Source organism: Bidens hawaiensis, unplaced genomic scaffold (assembly GCF_021521415.1).
Source record: "Bidens hawaiensis isolate Kalapana, Puna unplaced genomic scaffold, B.hawaiensis_p1.1 tig00020130_1, whole genome shotgun sequence".
NCBI classification, from domain to species: Eukaryota; Viridiplantae; Streptophyta; class Magnoliopsida; order Asterales; family Asteraceae; genus Bidens; species Bidens hawaiensis.
The window spans coordinates 29961-48044 of record NW_027493064.1 but is presented as its reverse complement, the minus strand read 5'-3'; positions in this window follow the sequence as shown (position 1 = coordinate 48044).

Genomic DNA, 18084 nt, shown 5'->3' with positions numbered 1-18084 from the left:
TATATAAATATTAGAAAATCTTTGGTGAATTTCTATGTGTTTATCCTTTTGGTTAGTGTCTCTGCCATTAATCTTTGTATAGTAAACATAACGTGATCTTGATCCGTCTTATGTTCTTACACGTTTGATAAACATAAATAATGTTTATTATTATAAATAGTTACTATTATGTGCATGCAAATGAAAAAGTTAGTCTAACAATAATAGAAGACTATAATGTGTTAGGAGCTATGTGCTTTTGTGAGATTTAACAATTTCAAATTAACCGAACCAAGGACACAAGTGAACGCATTAAGTTGAATGAAACAATGAAAACAAAATGTTTATGTGAACGCATTAAGTTGAAACAATGAAAACAAACGTTTTAAAAAATAAAAGGTTTATGTGAACGCATTAAGTTGAATGAACAACTTAAAATTTATAAACATGAATAGATTATTAAAACGTGCACTATATTAACAGGACACAAGTATTTGGACATTATTGACGTATTACCCGGTAAATGTGAGTTTCTCTAAATACCCCCTCGTTTGTAAATGAAACATTTTTATTGTGTTTTGGGGGAAAGACATATTATATTTAAATGCATGTTGTTTTACAAACTATATGATAGTGGAATGAGTTAAATTGGTTAAATAGCTGTTAACGGAAATAAATAAATAAATAAAGGCACAGAAATATTGATAGATCTATTGGGGTGACGACCCCACTTTCATTCGCGTTGGATTAAAAGTGGGTGTATTTTGAGTTTGGTATGTTTTGAGTTGTGATTAAGATAGTCATACACGCATTGTAAGCTTAGCTCACTACAAAAAATGGTTTAAGGCAACCTTTATTTTATAAAAAAAGCCTCATTAGGTGAAGTTGCATTAGACCTAATGCAACTTTTTTGTTAGATAATGCAACTGTTTTTTACAAATGCAACCCTTTAAAAGTGTTGCATTTAAAAGAAACAATTGCGTTATCTAACAAAAAGGTTGCACTAGATATAATGCAACTTCACCTTATGCAGTTTTTTTTTGAAATAAAAGTTACCTCAAGCCAATTTTTTTGTAGTGGCTATTTTACAATTAATACGATTTTTTCAAAAAATAATATATAAATTTTAAAGGTTTAAATAACAATTATTAAAGAACAGTTAATAATAAACACTACCGTTGCTTATGGTAAGAAATTGGTGTATAATAGTCGCTAAAACATTATACCGTGAAATTATATAAATAAATGTTTATTTGAGAACTCACCAACCTTTGTTTTGACAAAATTTTAAACATGTTTTTCAGGTAATTAAGATGGATGTTTCATGAAGGAATGTGGGATAATTGGGTGTCGTGTTCGAAACCAAAAAATTGGACAAAAATATTATCGAAATAAATGTGTACTAAACTCATGTATAATGATTTTATATTAAAAATAAATGTCCATCTTTTGTAAATATTTGTGTTTGAATATTATTGGCTAAACAGCGTATGTCACCGCCCAAATACCATGATTAAGTCTTCCACTGTTAAATTAACTATTTTGGGGTGTGACAGAAGCTGGTATCAGAGCCAATGGTTATATCGAACTAGAAATTTTTAATGAAAAAGTTTTAGACTTTAATCCCAATATTCGAAGCAAATATTTTTCCCACTTCACGAAGCAAGGTAAAAGAAAATAAATAAATAATGAAAAGAAAAGTAAATAAACTTTATTTGGAAAAACAAGAAATAGTTCCATTATTAGTGTGTTATGATTTATGTTAAACTAAATTGATAAGTATTACATGTTAGATATATTTTTTCTGCGATTACTTAGTACGGGTTATTTCACAAATGCCTAAATTCACAAACTATAACCGAGATTCGTAGCGCGAACAATGAGCCGGGGAACCGCTTCCACTTTCCTCTGTTATTGCAGCGAATGTGCACAAATTTCCATAAGGATATCCATCCACTAACCTTAGACTACTTTTCATCTTCCTATGCAAGAACCTTCTACAATTGCTGCTGACAAGCAGTAAGTGGATAAAGGATGAAGATTTGACCCTATATATTCCGATTCTTGAGATCATGTTACTCCGCTATGGATGTTGCTTCGGTTATAGCTCAAGTGTTAGAGGCCGTTTTGGGGAACTCGATCTTCAGTAATTATATCTTCTTGCTCTAGGTAGACATCGTAGATTTTAGTTATTCCAGAAATGAAAATTTTCAAAACTTGTGATTCGTACTGAATCGTTCTTACCAAGTTTAGTAGTTATTTTATTAACTTCTAAACAAGTAATATAAATTTTCAATTTAAAATTCCATAACAATCTTTTGGATTTATTTGTTCATTATTATGCACTTGTGAATATTTCTTATATTTATTCACACACCTTCAATAATTAAAAACGATCTTTGTCAATTTCGTTTATCCAAGAATAGTAGAAATGATAATAAACCATCCAAACTAATACAAACACATCCCATTAGAAGATATAAATTATCGACCTTCTTTGGAAAATTAGCTCAATAAATTACATAATACATTAACGCTATAACAGAATCAAGGACGTAGTGCAAGTAATTGAGCTACTATTTGAAATCCACTAGGAAGAAAAATATTGAAGGTGTATGTGATGATTCCAAGAGTTATTATAACCCAATAGTATACATTGAGTAGAACATTATGTAAACAAGAACTTCGGTAAATAGCGATAAGCAAACCCAATGTTATAGATGAGCGACACATCCAAAAAGGATTATCCCAGATTCAAAAATTAGAATGCTAGAGGAAAATCCATGGAAGCTCATAAGGATTCACTATGTTATCACTGAATCTAATAAATAGCCATTATGTTCATGTACTTATCGATACTAGATCCGAGTTAAGTTTGGTTTCTAAACAATTAGGGTTATCTCTTTCCAGAAGACCAATAAATTTAGATAAAAGGTATTCATTAAGTTTACTTATGGAAATAAAAAAATAAAAAAAACCGCTATAGTCATCTGTGACTATAATCTTTCGATAGAAACCGATAACCTTGGTAATGATCTATATACCCATCGAATTACGCAACCTTGATATAGACACAGGCTAATTATCTGAAAATCATGTTGAGATCGTGGGTTCGAAAAGGCTAGTACGTTTACCACTCGCCGGTGGTGAAAGTCTAGCAATCCATGGTGATTAGCGCCATACCAAATTGATGATTGTTACCAAGACACAAATTATGACATGAAGAATATCCTGCGCCTTGAGATATGCCTACAATTCAAGATTTTGTAGACACATCAAGTTTAGACTAGATCTTATTGATGATTTATCTGATCAGTTTCCATACCCGAAGATCGATTTACCAACTACATATCAATCGACGAAGACTTTCTAAAGATATTTTAGAAACACTATAGGCCATTATAAGTTGTAAGTCATACCGGTCAAATTGGCAAATAAGTCATGATCTTCCTGAATCTTGTGTATAGGATATGCGCATCCTACCTGGATGATATAAGCATATTTATTCACAAACAAAGGAAAATTCATGAACAATAGTTTAAACTGAGTTGAGAATAACGAATGATAGTATGTAGAAATTCTCTAAGTATGATTTCTGGATTTTGAAAATTCATTGTCTTAGACATATAAAGATTGAAGCAATTAAGGATGGGGAAACACCAAGTTCTCCTACCGAAGTGACACAGTTTTTAGCCTTACAGAGAATTATTGGAGATGCATAGTCAAGATTAACACTACCTTTGACAACAATAACCCAAAATGATAAGAATATGCCTAAAATGAGAAGATAAGAGGAAGCTTCTCAATTACTAAGTAAAAGATTATGTAATGCACCTATCTTGCCCCCCTCCCCCCCAGAAGGAGCACATATATTTATAGTAATTTTAATGTTTTACATTTAAGTCTTGTATGCATGCTTATGCAAAAGGACTGAAGACAACAGCTATGCATCATGATAACTCGACGTGCATTATACAAGTCACATTTTAGAGCTAGAAGTTGTTTTTTTTTACTCTTAAGACTTGAAGACATCATCTTTATGGAACTAAGTGTACAAACTACCCCAACCCTAAGAGTTTTCTACGTGTTGTAGATCAAATGGAACTCAAACTGGGGCAACCAATTGAAGTAGATCTACTCAATTATTACAAATGTGAAATTTGTTACCACTTAGGTAAAATGAAAATTGTAGCTGATGATTGAGTAGAAAATAAAATCCTTCACATATATGCACGTTGGGATTAACGTTACAAACAAGCCTTACAACTCAGATTGGAAAGGTACAAGGCAAAGCCTTGATTAAAGGGAAATCTAAAACTAATTGAATAGAGTTTAGATGCCTTGATATGAGGGTTTCTGTGAATTAGTATTAGACGAACGCATAAGTCTAAATGCTCAATTCATCAAGAATCTACAAAAATCTCCAAAGATCGTATTAGTAAACCAATATTAAAAGAGACATTATTGTATATAGCAATGAACGTTTAGCATGATCAAGGGTTAAGACAAAATATCAGAAGCCTTATGCACTTATGAAACAACAAGAAATTCCTCAATAAAAATGAGAGTCCATTTTCATATAGTTTATAAACGAATTCCAATAAACACCTAAGTAAGCACGACACTTTCTGAGAATTGTAAATCCATTCGTTCATTCTCTGCCATTAGGAAAAAGGTAAGATGAAGAAATGATTGATTCCCAAAGAAAGGAATACTAGAGTAATCGTGTAAGGTAAATTGAAAATTATGGTTCTAGAACATAATTGTGAATTTACAGGTGCATTTGAACTCTAATATGGCTTTCTATGTCAAGGATTGGGTTAACTCTCCAAGAGTCTTTTGAATATTAGCCTACCATTGCCATGGTTTTCAAAACAATTATCTTCCAGTATTGGAGTCCCACCGTTGGGAGCCTTATACGGAAAAAAATATTTTCTATCATCACATTTCTAAGAGAAGTTGAGAGGACTTGAGTTTTCATTATATAAGACCTTTTGAAATCGCCAATTTATTGGGTCTCGTAGCATGCGAGCTCGAATTACCTCCAGTTTTAGTAAAATATTTGACACGTTCCACGTGTCCAATCTAAAGAAACATGTATTTGAAAAATCATTAAGGATTCCATCTGATAAAGTTCTCAAAGACAACAACCTTCGATTTATTGTAAAACATGCAGAAATCATGGATTCGAAATCAAGTAACTCATGCAAAACAAAATCGAGCTTGTCAAAGTCATGTTGAATTCGAGTCAGGGCCCCATGATAACATGGGAATGACGAGATTAAATGAAAAGAACATATTCTCACCTCTTCCCCCGTAGAATCAACACAAGTGTTACCTTCTAAATTTCGGGACAAAATTTCCTAAAGAAAGGGAGAATGTGACACCCGGCTATTTTAAGCATAATCCATTACTAATATAACAAAATATTATGAATAATAAAATATTATTTTTACTAAAAATAATGTAATGTTAGTCAGAAAAACTCCAAAAATATACGAGTTTTATTACGTTAAAAAAAGTTACATTTTGCCGCGTAGCAAACACTGCGAGAAACGAACTCTAGCGACAGACGAATAATAATTGAAAGTCCAAAATTAATTAAATCATTAGAAATGACCCAAAATAATATATTGTTAGTAAAAATATAAATAATAGGTCATAACTTATTATTATTATTGTTATTATTATTATTATTATTATTATTATTATTATTTTAAAGGCTTTGGTTCGTGAAACTTAGAAAGTAAACGCATAGGAGCTAGTATAGCACACCATAATTGCACCGAATCCAACGTTCACCAAAACTTGATAATATTATTTAGTGTTGTAAGGAATTTAATATCTGATTCAACTAGTAAGTTATTAGAATTTATGACGACCATTTCCTTAGTAAAAATTTATAATATGTAGAATATGCAGTGCCAAATGTCAGTAGATGTGGTGAGTTAGTACGCCATGTGTTAACACCTGAACCTACAACCCTTGCATGCATGACACCTCATTAGACACGTGTCATGTGTGTGTAACATTTTTTTCCATGTGTCGCAATAATCATTATAAGTGTCATGATTTTTGACAAGTGTCGACGTATGAGCTTGACTCCCTTCTACGTGCGACAAGTGTCCCGATGACTCATCACTTGATTTACTATATATAGAAAGGTTTGGGAGGCGCTTTTGACATACTGAGAAACCCGACCAGTCGCGACACGTACACCAAAAACCACCCAACATCCTATCTTTTTCATTTTTCATCATCCTAATATGCTAGGAACCATCCAAGTTCAAGTGTTGAAGATAATCTAGAACCACTTTTGGAGCTACACTAAGGAGTTATAAAAGATCTATTATAGTATCACACTAAGGAACCATCATCTTCACCCCAAATTCTAAGGTAAAAACCCACAATTATTTAAGTTACGATTTCTTTCAAAGCCTTGATAATAAGTTGTTCATATAATTCGATAAATCACACAAACAAAGACCCACACCAAATAAAATGTAAAACAATGGAAACTTTGAAGATGTGTATGCATGCATGTATAGTCACGAGCGTGTATGTGTGTATATACATATTAGTGTTTTGTTAAATAGTTACATGGAAATGCTAGTTTGTTATTTTTAAATAATGATTCATGTTGATGATTGTTATAAAAATTAGTCCATATAACGTTTTATATCTTAAAATATGCATAAAATATATAATTGGTCAATCATGAATTACATATATATATACATGATTGTGTAATGTAACTTTAAATATAACATTGGCATATTATAAAAATGTAAAACAAAAACTTAATGTTATGATAAGGATTCTGGATTTTTATGGCATGTTTAAGTGTTAAAATAATTCAAAAATGATTAGATATTTTATACTTGATGGTTGCGATAAATAATACACGTGATTTACGAAAACAAATGCACACTCTAAATGGTGCAAATACATTTTTGGAAGTCATTCTATATAATATAAAAATATACAAGTTAAACACATTTGAAATATTCATGTTTTATGTGTTATGTGTTCAACGTTCTTCGCTTGACTTAAATGGTAAAAAATTTGCTTAAATGGTCGAAATACGACATTTCGACGCAAAACCGAAAGAGTTTCAAAAACCTTTTTTAAATAACAAGAAAAACCAAATTTTAAATGTATAACACATATTATAATGTATATAATAAAGTCATGTTGGTAAAACTTGATTTAGGTGGGCCGCGTCGCGAAACACGACGCGAAAAGGTTAAATATGACTACTTTTATATAAATGTTAACGAAACTGAAACAATTTTATAAACTAAAATTTATAACCTATATATTTTAAATATAAAACTGTTTTCACATTAAAACCATAAAATATTTATACAATATGTTCACAGGTTCTCTGTTTGACGCGAAACCGGCAAAACCAGAGAAATAGTTTAAAAACATAAAGTTTATAAACTTGGAGTAGAAGTGTATATTCTCAGTAATAAAACTATACTAAAACTTACGTTTAATATACATAATAATGTTTATTTATTATTAAATAGTTACTAATAGTATTTATGTGCATAGAAATGAGTAAGGTGAGTTTCTCTAAATCCCCCGCGTTTTTAAATGAAATATTTTTATTTTATTTTGGGGGAAAGACATATTATATTTAAATGCATGTTATTTTACAAACTGTATTATAGTGGAATGAGTTTTATTGGTTAAATAACTGTTAACAGAATCAAATAAAGACACACATATATTGATAGATCTATTGGGGTAACGCCCCCGCTTCCATTTGCGTTGGATTAAAGTTGGAGTATTTTGAGTTTGGTATGTTTCAAGTTATTAGTTTGATAGTCATAAACATTGAAAGCTTAGCTAGTATACAACTAATATGATTTGTTCAACAAATAATATGTAAATTTTAAAGGTTTAAATTACCATTGTCAAATAATGGTGAATAATAAATACTACTGTTTCTTATGGTAACAAATAGGTGTATAATTGTCTCTAAACCATTATACTGTGAAATTATATAAATAAATGTTTATTTTTGAACTCACCAACCTTTGTGTTGACAAAATTTTAAAGATGTTTTTCAGGTAATTGAGATGGAAGCTTCGTGAAGGAATCTGGGATAATTGGGTGTCATGTTCGAAACCAAAAAATATATATTTTATATAAATGTGTACTAAAGTCATGTACAATTATTTTATATTATAAATAAATGTCCAACTTGTGTAAATATTCGTGTTTGATCATTATTGGCTAAGCAACGTCTATCACCGCCCAAATTAGCCTAATTAAGTTTTTCGCTGTTAAATTAACAATTTTGGGGTGTGACATCTCACTCAAACAAACTTGAGGAATGTGCGATATAACTGTGTCTTAATATGCTTTAAATACGTGTTTCGAGTAAACTTGGGTGTTTTAGTTTAAATCTGTGTTTGCCAGGTATACTTCATGACTTTGGATTGTATTTAATAAAAATGAATATTTTTCGAGTAACCTTGACTATTTACTTGTCGTTTTGCTCTATCGAGTAAACATGGTAAATGTGCCAAGCACACTTGCTAAAATATGGATTTACTTATATGTTGATTATGTCTGAATATTTTCTCTAAAATTGCAAGTGTTTTCGAGTAAACTATGTTTATCGAGCAACCTTCAGGCTTAGAGCACAATTGTATTTTAAAATAATAGTTTAAGTGTACTCCAATCATAATTGCATATTTCAGAAGTTTTCAAGCAAACTGTACTTTCCGAGTACACTATATGCTTTGAGCACACTTGTATATTAACAAGTTAATATATCAACTCTTCTAAAACAATCTTTGCGCTCTTGAAGCATTGTCGAGTAAACTTTACCTTGGAGTATACCTGAATGTATATCTCTAGATACTGTTAGCTCTTTGCTTTTCTAAGTGAATTCGAGTAATGTTAGTGATAATATGGTATTCGAGTAAGGATGACATTTAATAATAATTCATGAGTTACTATTTTGGGAACTTTATTAATCTCGAGCAAGGTTGCCTATTTACTCAAATATACTTGATTATTTAACTTGTGATTACTTTCTTGAGCAATCGTGTATATTCGAGTATGCTTCTTTCATTTTATCTAGTTAGTTTATTTCAAATAACTTTAATATGATTTCTAATAACAAAAATCTTTAAAACCCACTTTCAAATGTACACAACATACACTATAAAAGGGGGACTTAGAAATTTTTTCATGTTATCTTCTCTCTCTCTCTCTCTTGCATTATTATCTATTTGCTTGCGACCTAGATACCCAATAGTTGCTCTAAATTCCTACACAGAATTAGTCATCCTTCTAACTCCGACTCGGTAAGCTTCAAATGAAGGATTTCCGACACTCATTGTTTGAGGTTATGGTTTCTATTATATTCTTACTAACATCTCTGTTTTCTGCGTAGGTTAATAATTTGTCGAAGAACTGGTCCATAAAGATTATCCTTTTAAATTCGTCTTCAATTTTAACTTTATGAATGTTATATTAATGAACTTTAATGACTAATTATTGCTTTGAATGTATGTTTGATTGTGATTGTGCATCAAAATGGTATATCATTTCGAACCAAAGCACAATATTTGCGCCTTTCTCCAAAGTACTGAGGAGAACAGGCCTGTGGAGCTGATGATACAGTGCTTAGTACGCTCCAATCTTCGGTTTGCACTAACCGAGAGCCCGGTGATATACACGAATTAACATCTTATCTTTTGGCATTCAGCCTAATCAGAAGATGACATTAATGGCTGAAGGATTAGGCTACCATATTGGGGAGGGAAGATGAAATCACAGTAAACAGGATCAGAGAAAGCCTTCAACTTCAAGATGATCTAGAAGTTCAACTGTCATACACTACCCATAGATTGTTGAGGATCTTCCAAGAAACAATAGGGTATCAAGGGAATGTGCATGAAGGTCAAATTCAGAAGGGGATGCTCCCGGTGTTATACCAATTTCTTATCCACCATATTATTCAAGTCTTCACACCGCGAAGGGGAACTTGGACCCTAATAAGCAAGGATAGGCCATTCAATTTTTTTCGAGAATGATTTTCGAAGGCCTGGTGGAAAACTTGAGAAAGCTGGATAAGGATTGCTTTTTGATTTATCCAAGATTCCTTCAGATTATTTTTAATATTTTATATCCAGATCTTCCAACTTTTGGAATTACACATGTGCTCCAAGACCCAAATGTATTTAGAAGAATCAATAGATTGGGTCCAATTAGCCATTTTAACCCTGAGCTAGAATATGATATTTTACCACGCTTAGTTGACAATGAAGTGGAGATTATAGAGGTTCCTGAGGGTGACCAGTGATGAGGAGAGTAGTGAGAGTGAGGATGATGATGTGTTCGATTCTGATAACAAGAATGATGAATGGGGAGGTGATGGACAAGAGGGAAATGATATTGTTGTTGAACAAGATGCTGAGAGAGAGGAGATTAATACTGTTAATAAAGTTGTGAATGTCATTATATCAATAGTTCAGTGGGAGACTGACAGCCTTATTCTACACCACCTACTTCACCACAAAATTAATCTCCAGCTCAAGACCATACCCATGAACCATACATCCCTTCATCGCTACACCAAGACCAACCTCATGATCCATACATACCATCACCACCCACTTCAAAACAAATCCATATCCAACATGAAACCCAAACCTTTGAAACTGAAACCCAAACCCAAACCCAATCCTATACAGAAACCCAAACTTACCATGGTACAGAACCCTACATTCCATAATTCATTCCATACCATCTCATAAACCAACCTAAGACTCCATATTAATCACCATCACATTCCGTCAACGATGAACAAAATGCAACATCCCAATCCCCATCTACACATAGTCAATCACCACTTATACAAAAAATCAACCCATTACCAACCACTTCTAACCATTCTGATTGTAATCCTATTTCTCCAGTTTCATCCCATTACATGCTGAAGAGGAATTTAGATTTAATTGTTGAAAATTTTGTCATGAAAACTGAAAATCAAGATTTAAAGAATAAACTAAAACAGGCTCTTTTACAAATTCAAACCCTGGTGGCTGAGGTTGAGAAGACCTCCGATTCATCAAAAAAGCGGAATAATTTACCTGTTTCTGGTAATAATGAAGATTATGTGTTGAATACTCTGGGAGAAGTGTATGGTAGTGAGGAGGAAGAGGAGGAAAGGGATGATGAAGAAAATAAGGGAGGATATGATGCTGATGTTTCTGATGATATTGTTCAGGAGTAGAATGTAGGTGTAAGGCCCCGTTCCCGGTGCCTCACTTTGATAGTTGGATTTACTCATAAACACAGTCTAAATATCAGAGTTAATTAAAACTTTTCGCGGAATTATAAACTTCAAACATTTCACACCCCGACTAGGTAGTTGCGGAAGCGTAATACGGGAATGTAATAGACAACTCTTGTATCAACCACATTTTTATAAAGAAACTCAACAAACTAATGTATATCATATTACATTGGTTGGTACTATGTTGACAAACTAAGTGAAAAACACATAACCAGTTCTCGGCTTCTTATTCTTTAATATATACTTGTATCTATTCACAATGATTCAACTTCAGTTCTTAAAACCAAGCACGTAAGAAATTATTCCATCTTTGCCTCACCTAAAAAGCATGTTAAAACGGGTCAACTATGTCTAGTGGGTGAGTTTCAAGTTTCACGAGTACGAACGAAAATCAGTATACGAGTTCATAATGTTCAAAGTATGTATGTATGTATGTATGTATGTATGTATGTATGTATGTATGTATGTATGTATGTATGTATGTATGTATGTATGTATGTATGTATGTATGTACGTGTATGAAGTTTTTATACTAAGCCACAAGTGTAACAGAAACGAGCTAAAACGCATGGCCACCCGTGCCCATGTACTCCCGTTGGCATTTAACAGCCACTTTGCCCCAAGTATGTACTATGTCTAAAACCACATAGCATAATGTAATAAGATTAAATGACAATGTGCAACCGGATTCACATGTTCCGGCATACCCCTCTGGCCATGTCAGTTGGGTTTGTCAAACCGATAGCACTATCCACACGTCACCGGCGCGAAGTTAATCATTTGTGTTTGTTGAGACTTTCAAGTGTTAGTACTTAGATAATTCACATCATCACAAGTTTTCAATCATATACGTATATGTAAACACGCTTTTCACCCCAAAAGTTCGTAAGACATTTTAAAATTGGGGTTATGAAACTCACCTTATCGTAGTAGTGATCGATTACACGCGTACTAGGTATGATGCCTCGACTATAGCTTGTATCCTATAATCGGTATAGTACGGTTATTACTAGAGTCTTTAAACTAAATCGGGTTGTATAACTAGTCTAGGTATGGCTGTTACACCCAGAACATGCTTGTTGTCTTAGATTGTGACGTTATACGTTATGAAATGTTTAAAACCAGATTTGGCTCAGTTGCATCGTTTTTCAAGCCTAGCCAAGTTGATATTTTACGTGTTTTGAAAATAGGTAAAATCACACAAACTTAAGTAAACATATTTTTTGATAAAATGATTTGATTAACGAAGTTTAAAGTTTCGGTATCTGAATTGATCGCAGAGTTCGTTTCCGTTTTCATTCGGGGGTTTGATTATACGAAACGCTTACAATTCACCAGAAACGTCCGGAAATCTCGTAAAAAGTTCGTTTTTATCAAATTCATCCAAAAATATGATACTTGAACACTTTTGATGTTTTGACATACCAGTCAGTTTGTTAAACACAAAATTGCTCGTTTCGTTAAAACATATATAATTTAAATCTTCAAATAATCATTACTAATTATATATTTACATATAAATTATGGGAAATTTGGTAAAAATAAAGTTAAATTTGTAGAATTTTATAAAAATATTTTCAGAATTTTATACCTAACTCTTTATTTATAAAAATTCATTTTAAGTGTTATAATTAACCTATAAATACCCCGTTTATAACAAACGACTCCCGAAAAATCCTATATTTTTTCTAAGTGGTCATAATGCCATAAAATAACCCTTGTAAAATTTCTAGAACCTAATTCCTTAGGAAAAAAAATACCCTTTTGTGCATTTTTTGGCTGTTAAAACTCGGTCAAAACACAAATGCACAAACTGCACTTAGATGACTACAAATGATCCAAAATTTTGCTTGTGATCTTACCATAACAATTCTAAGTTGCAAACAAAATTTCATAACTTTTTATGAAGTTTAACTATTTTTCCCAAATAAACGCTAATAAATGGTAATAAATTCACCAAATATTCTCTGTTTATCGAAAAATTACCAAATTTGAACATGTAATCACTAATGTGATCCCTATGTCCCTGCAAAGTTCACAAAAAAACAAAAAGAATGTCAAAACCTAATACTAAACAGCCCCTAAACGAGTAATATGATAATTACCTTGTCGGTTCTCGATGGTTTTCGCCGGTTTTTTCGACTCTCCGGGTCTTGGGTCACAAAGTAAGTGTATCTACATATCATATAACACAAAACCGAGCATAAATCATCCATAGTACAGTCTTGTTAATTAGGGTTTCAAATCAAAGTTTTAGACGGTAAAAACTTTATATTAACGTTCTAATCCATGTTTCAAATCAAATTATGCAAAGATGCAAATGAAAAATTTGCAGATATCATCCTTCTTCCTACTGAACTGATTGAAGGAATGTATATGAAATCATTTGCTATATCTATTCCTAGCAAACCTATGAAATCTATCCCATTTAGGCCTCCCATTTCAAGGCAACACATAGCAGCAGGCAGAGGTGAATCAAGTGGAGCTGGATCCCAAAGACAAACAAGACCACAATCCAATGTGGATCTACCAAGAACTCTCTACTTTGATTCAGTCTCTGAGTCTTTAAAGGTGATCATGGAAAGCAGACAGTTGAGGGACATATTTGTGAAAAGTGATTTTGCTGAATACACTCAAGAACAATTGGAGAAAATGGCCACATTTAATTTGTATGATTATCATAACACAAACAAGTTGGCTGGGAGATAGCAGAATGAATTCTATAAGTTCCTAAATGATGAAGCTGACAAAGGATTCCCATTCTTGAAAGAAAAGAAAAGCTGGAAGATGATCAAGCAGGACAGAACAAGAAAGGATACAAGGTTGAAAAAGATAGCCAGTGCTGAATTGAATTATCAGGTGAGGGTCAAAGATAAGAATCCAGTGTCAAACACGAATAACTGCATAAGTACTGAAAGGAGAATGACACGCCCTAACTACACAGTTCAGAATAATGGAATCATAGCTGAAATTGAGTATAAAGAAAACGATGGCCAGTGCGTGCTTAGAAATTCTGAAGGACTTATTTTGGGAATATTAAGAAGAGATGAGGACCTGAACTACTTGAACAATGAAGATCTAAGAGATATAAGGGATTTGAGCATTCCTAAAAGTCACACTCATTATCAAATCCTTTCTATCTTTAGGCAAAGGGCCGGAACTGTGATTATGAATCGAAGACAAGCAGCCTACAATGCTTCAAGAAGATGAGACTTTCTTTAGAATAGGCTTTGATATGTAATGTCTTCAGACAGAATTCTGATTATGTAATTGTTTATGTTGATGAATATGTAAAAAATTGTTTTTGATTTGATGTGTATTTTAACTATGTGTAAGTAACTACAGAAGTGTTTAGGGACAGCTGAGGTGTTCTAATCTAGGGGGAGATTGTTGAGTCAAGATTTGACCTAAAATGATCACTAAGGAGATTGGAATCTTCTCAACCTCCTCTGAAATAGGTAAATAAGGAACCGGGCATACCTGAGACATCCGAGCATGGTTTTACTTAACCGGGCATGATATTTTTCCTACCGGGCATGGTTATCTTCAAGAAATCTTCTTTAGTGCATACCCGAGTAAGGTTCACTAGTTAGTGAATACCCAAGCAAGGTTCACCAGGTAGTGTTTACCCGAGCAGGGTTCACTATATCTAGCAAGTTTGTTCTTCATAGCCGAGTAAGGTTTACCCCGGGTAAGCTCTTGACTAACCAAGCTCATGAAACCAAGTGATTGGAAGATCGGGCAAGGTATTCAATAATAACAGTGGTCCGAGTAAGGTTGATATGAGTAATGATATATTCCAAGTAACATCGGCAGGGTTTAACTCTTGCAGAGTACAATGATACCACGCACACTTTGCTAATAAGCTATTTCATAGCAAGGAGTTAAGGGACCATGGAAGAACAAGGTTGCTCGAAAGATCTTTCCAGTCAAAGTCTGATATGTTCAAGAAGATTGAAGTCTAGCCGGTGAAAGTTAAAAGTCTACCCGGAAACTGTTCCCGAACACACTTCAAGGTTACCAAGTCTACCAGGGAAGGCAGAGCACAAAGTCTACTCAGAGAAGATTACTTCTACAAAGCCTACCCGGAAGACTAGTTTTACACTTAACATAGTTTTGACTATGTACTTTATATTTAGGGTTTCTAGATGGAATGAAAGCTGTCTTGAGGTGTCAGTCCTATAAAAGGAATATTTTATGGCACGCCTTGAGGACACCAGATGGATATAGACATTTCAAATAATATTTGGTGTGACGGATGTCTAAGAATAGTACAGGCATAACTTTCCATAAGAAACCCTAAAATCGATTATCGTTTGTATGATTTATATTATATGAATGGAAATCTTTTGAGTGATTCTTGTGCGTTAGTTACCTGTTATTAATCATTTAAGCAACTACCTTGTTTGTTATTAATTCCGCCTTTAAAAAACAATTTTCTTTCCTAAAATAGCAACCGTCATTAACTCACTTGTCAACACATTTAATGTGTGGGTTATGACTTGATTGTGATTGTGAGTGAATATTCGGGACCGACAGTGAAGGTTATGAGAAGTGATAATTGATCTGAGTTCAAGAATGGGATAATCTATGAATTTTGACAAGCTAAAGGAATTTTTTTAATAATTCAGTGCCCCTAGAACTCTTGAACAAAATGGAGTTGCAGAAAAAAGAAACAGAACATTGATTGAGGTTGCAAGAACCATGATAGAAGATGCTTACTTGCCTGTGACCTTTTGGGCGGAAGAAATTAATACTGCTTGTTATGTTTAGAACTGAATCCTTCTCAACAAAAGCCAAGACAAACTCCCTGTGAGATTTTGTACAAGAAAAAGCCCTACATCTAGTTTCTCAAGCCTTTTGGTTGCAAGTTTTCTTTATTAAATACAAAAGACTATTTGAATAAGTTTCAATCTAAATCTTTAGATGTTTCTTGGTTGGATATTCCACACACTCAAAGGCTTACATAGTAAATGTGAAAGATCATCTAAGTGTGATAGAATATTCAGATATTATCTTCAATGAAAACCAATTCAACACCGTTGATGGAGAATCATGGCTATTTGATCTAGAGAAGTTAATCAAATATTTCAAAATTTACCCTGAAGACTTTGATGAAACTTTATATAGAACAAGTGTCCCTAAAGCTACTTTAGAGAACAATGTTGACTTGGACAGATTATGGTCCAAGGTTGCTGATAAAAACACTGAATATCTTTTGATAAGAATGCTTATGATGTTGAATCTGATGAAGAACAAAATGAACATGTTGATCATCGACAACATCAAGAAAATCATGTATTAAATGATGAACATACAAGTAACCAGCAAGATCAAGAACTAGCTGATAGACAATCAAGATTTGAAAACTTGTTTCAAGACTTGAACATTGGAAATGATCTTGCATCAACATCAACTCATATTGTTGAAGAAGAAGCTGATATGAACAATGTAGCATCAGATTTAGTCATTGAAGAACCTAATCTCAATGATACAAATCTTGATTCAACACTCTTCAAATCTGTTAGGAATAGAAAAGTGCTAAAAGGAGATTGGAAACTTCTCAACCTCTCAAAAAACTGCTAAGTATGGAATCCGAGCAAACTCAGATCTCCCAGCAAGCTTTTACTTACACTAGCAAGTTATTTTGCCTTCCGGGCAAGGTTATGTTCTTGAAGTTCTCTTGAATGTCAATCCGAGAATGGTTCACTTTGTCTAGCAAGGTTGTTCTTCAAGCCAAGAAAGGTTTGTTTCCTAGAAAACTCTTGGCCAAACCAAGCTGAAGAAACCAAGTTCTATGGAAGATCTAGCAAGTTTTATTATCAATAAATAGTGGTCCTAAAAAGCTTGAAGAAAGTTGATAAGGAAATATCTTAAGGACTTATTCTAGCAATGTTCAACTTCGAGCAAGCTACAGTGCTAGCAGCACAGTCTGTAGTGTTACCATCACACTTTGGTTTGTTCAATAAGTTACTAATTAACAAAGAGTTGAAGAGATTTCTGAAGAACAATTTTGCTCGCAGGACCATATCAACCAAAGTTTGCTATGATCAAGAGGATTTAAGTCTACTAGGTGAATATATTCTAAGAAAAATATTCTAAGTAAAGTCTACCCGGAGAACTATTCCCTGGCACACTTTGGTTACTAGGTCTACTCGAAGAAGAAAAAAGCTGGAAAGCTTACCCGAAGACCTGTTTTACACTTAGAATCTTTTGTAATATGATTTTATAATTGTGTATCATTAATTAGGGTTTTTAGAAGGAATGACAGCTGGGCACGCCTATAAATAGAATAATTTAGGGCACGCCTAATATACGCGAGGACAGACCTGATATTATTCCTGACTTTGAGTGTGACGGTTGTTCATTAATACGTATGGACAAAACATTCCTTTCTGAAACCCTGATTGATTTTCGTTTGTGTTTATCATTCTATAGATGGAAATCTTATAAGTTACTGTTTGTGTTTGTTAGCTTAGTATTTATTAAGCAACATTTAGTGTGTTAGTGTTTCCGCCATTAATACATTATTGTTCCTACACTAAATAGCAAGTCCTTAACCTTCTTGTCAACACTTAACCGTGTGGGTTACGATAGTGGTATTGTGAACAATATATATGGGACCAACAAGTGGTATCAGAGCTTGTTCCTTCTGTTTGGGTGAAGAACTGTTGCTAATTATTGCTGATTTGAAGATGAAGAATGATGTCAGCTGACCACTATTTCATTGATTTCTGACGTCAGCCATTCTGTTTCTTCAGTTCTTTTCAGATCTGCAA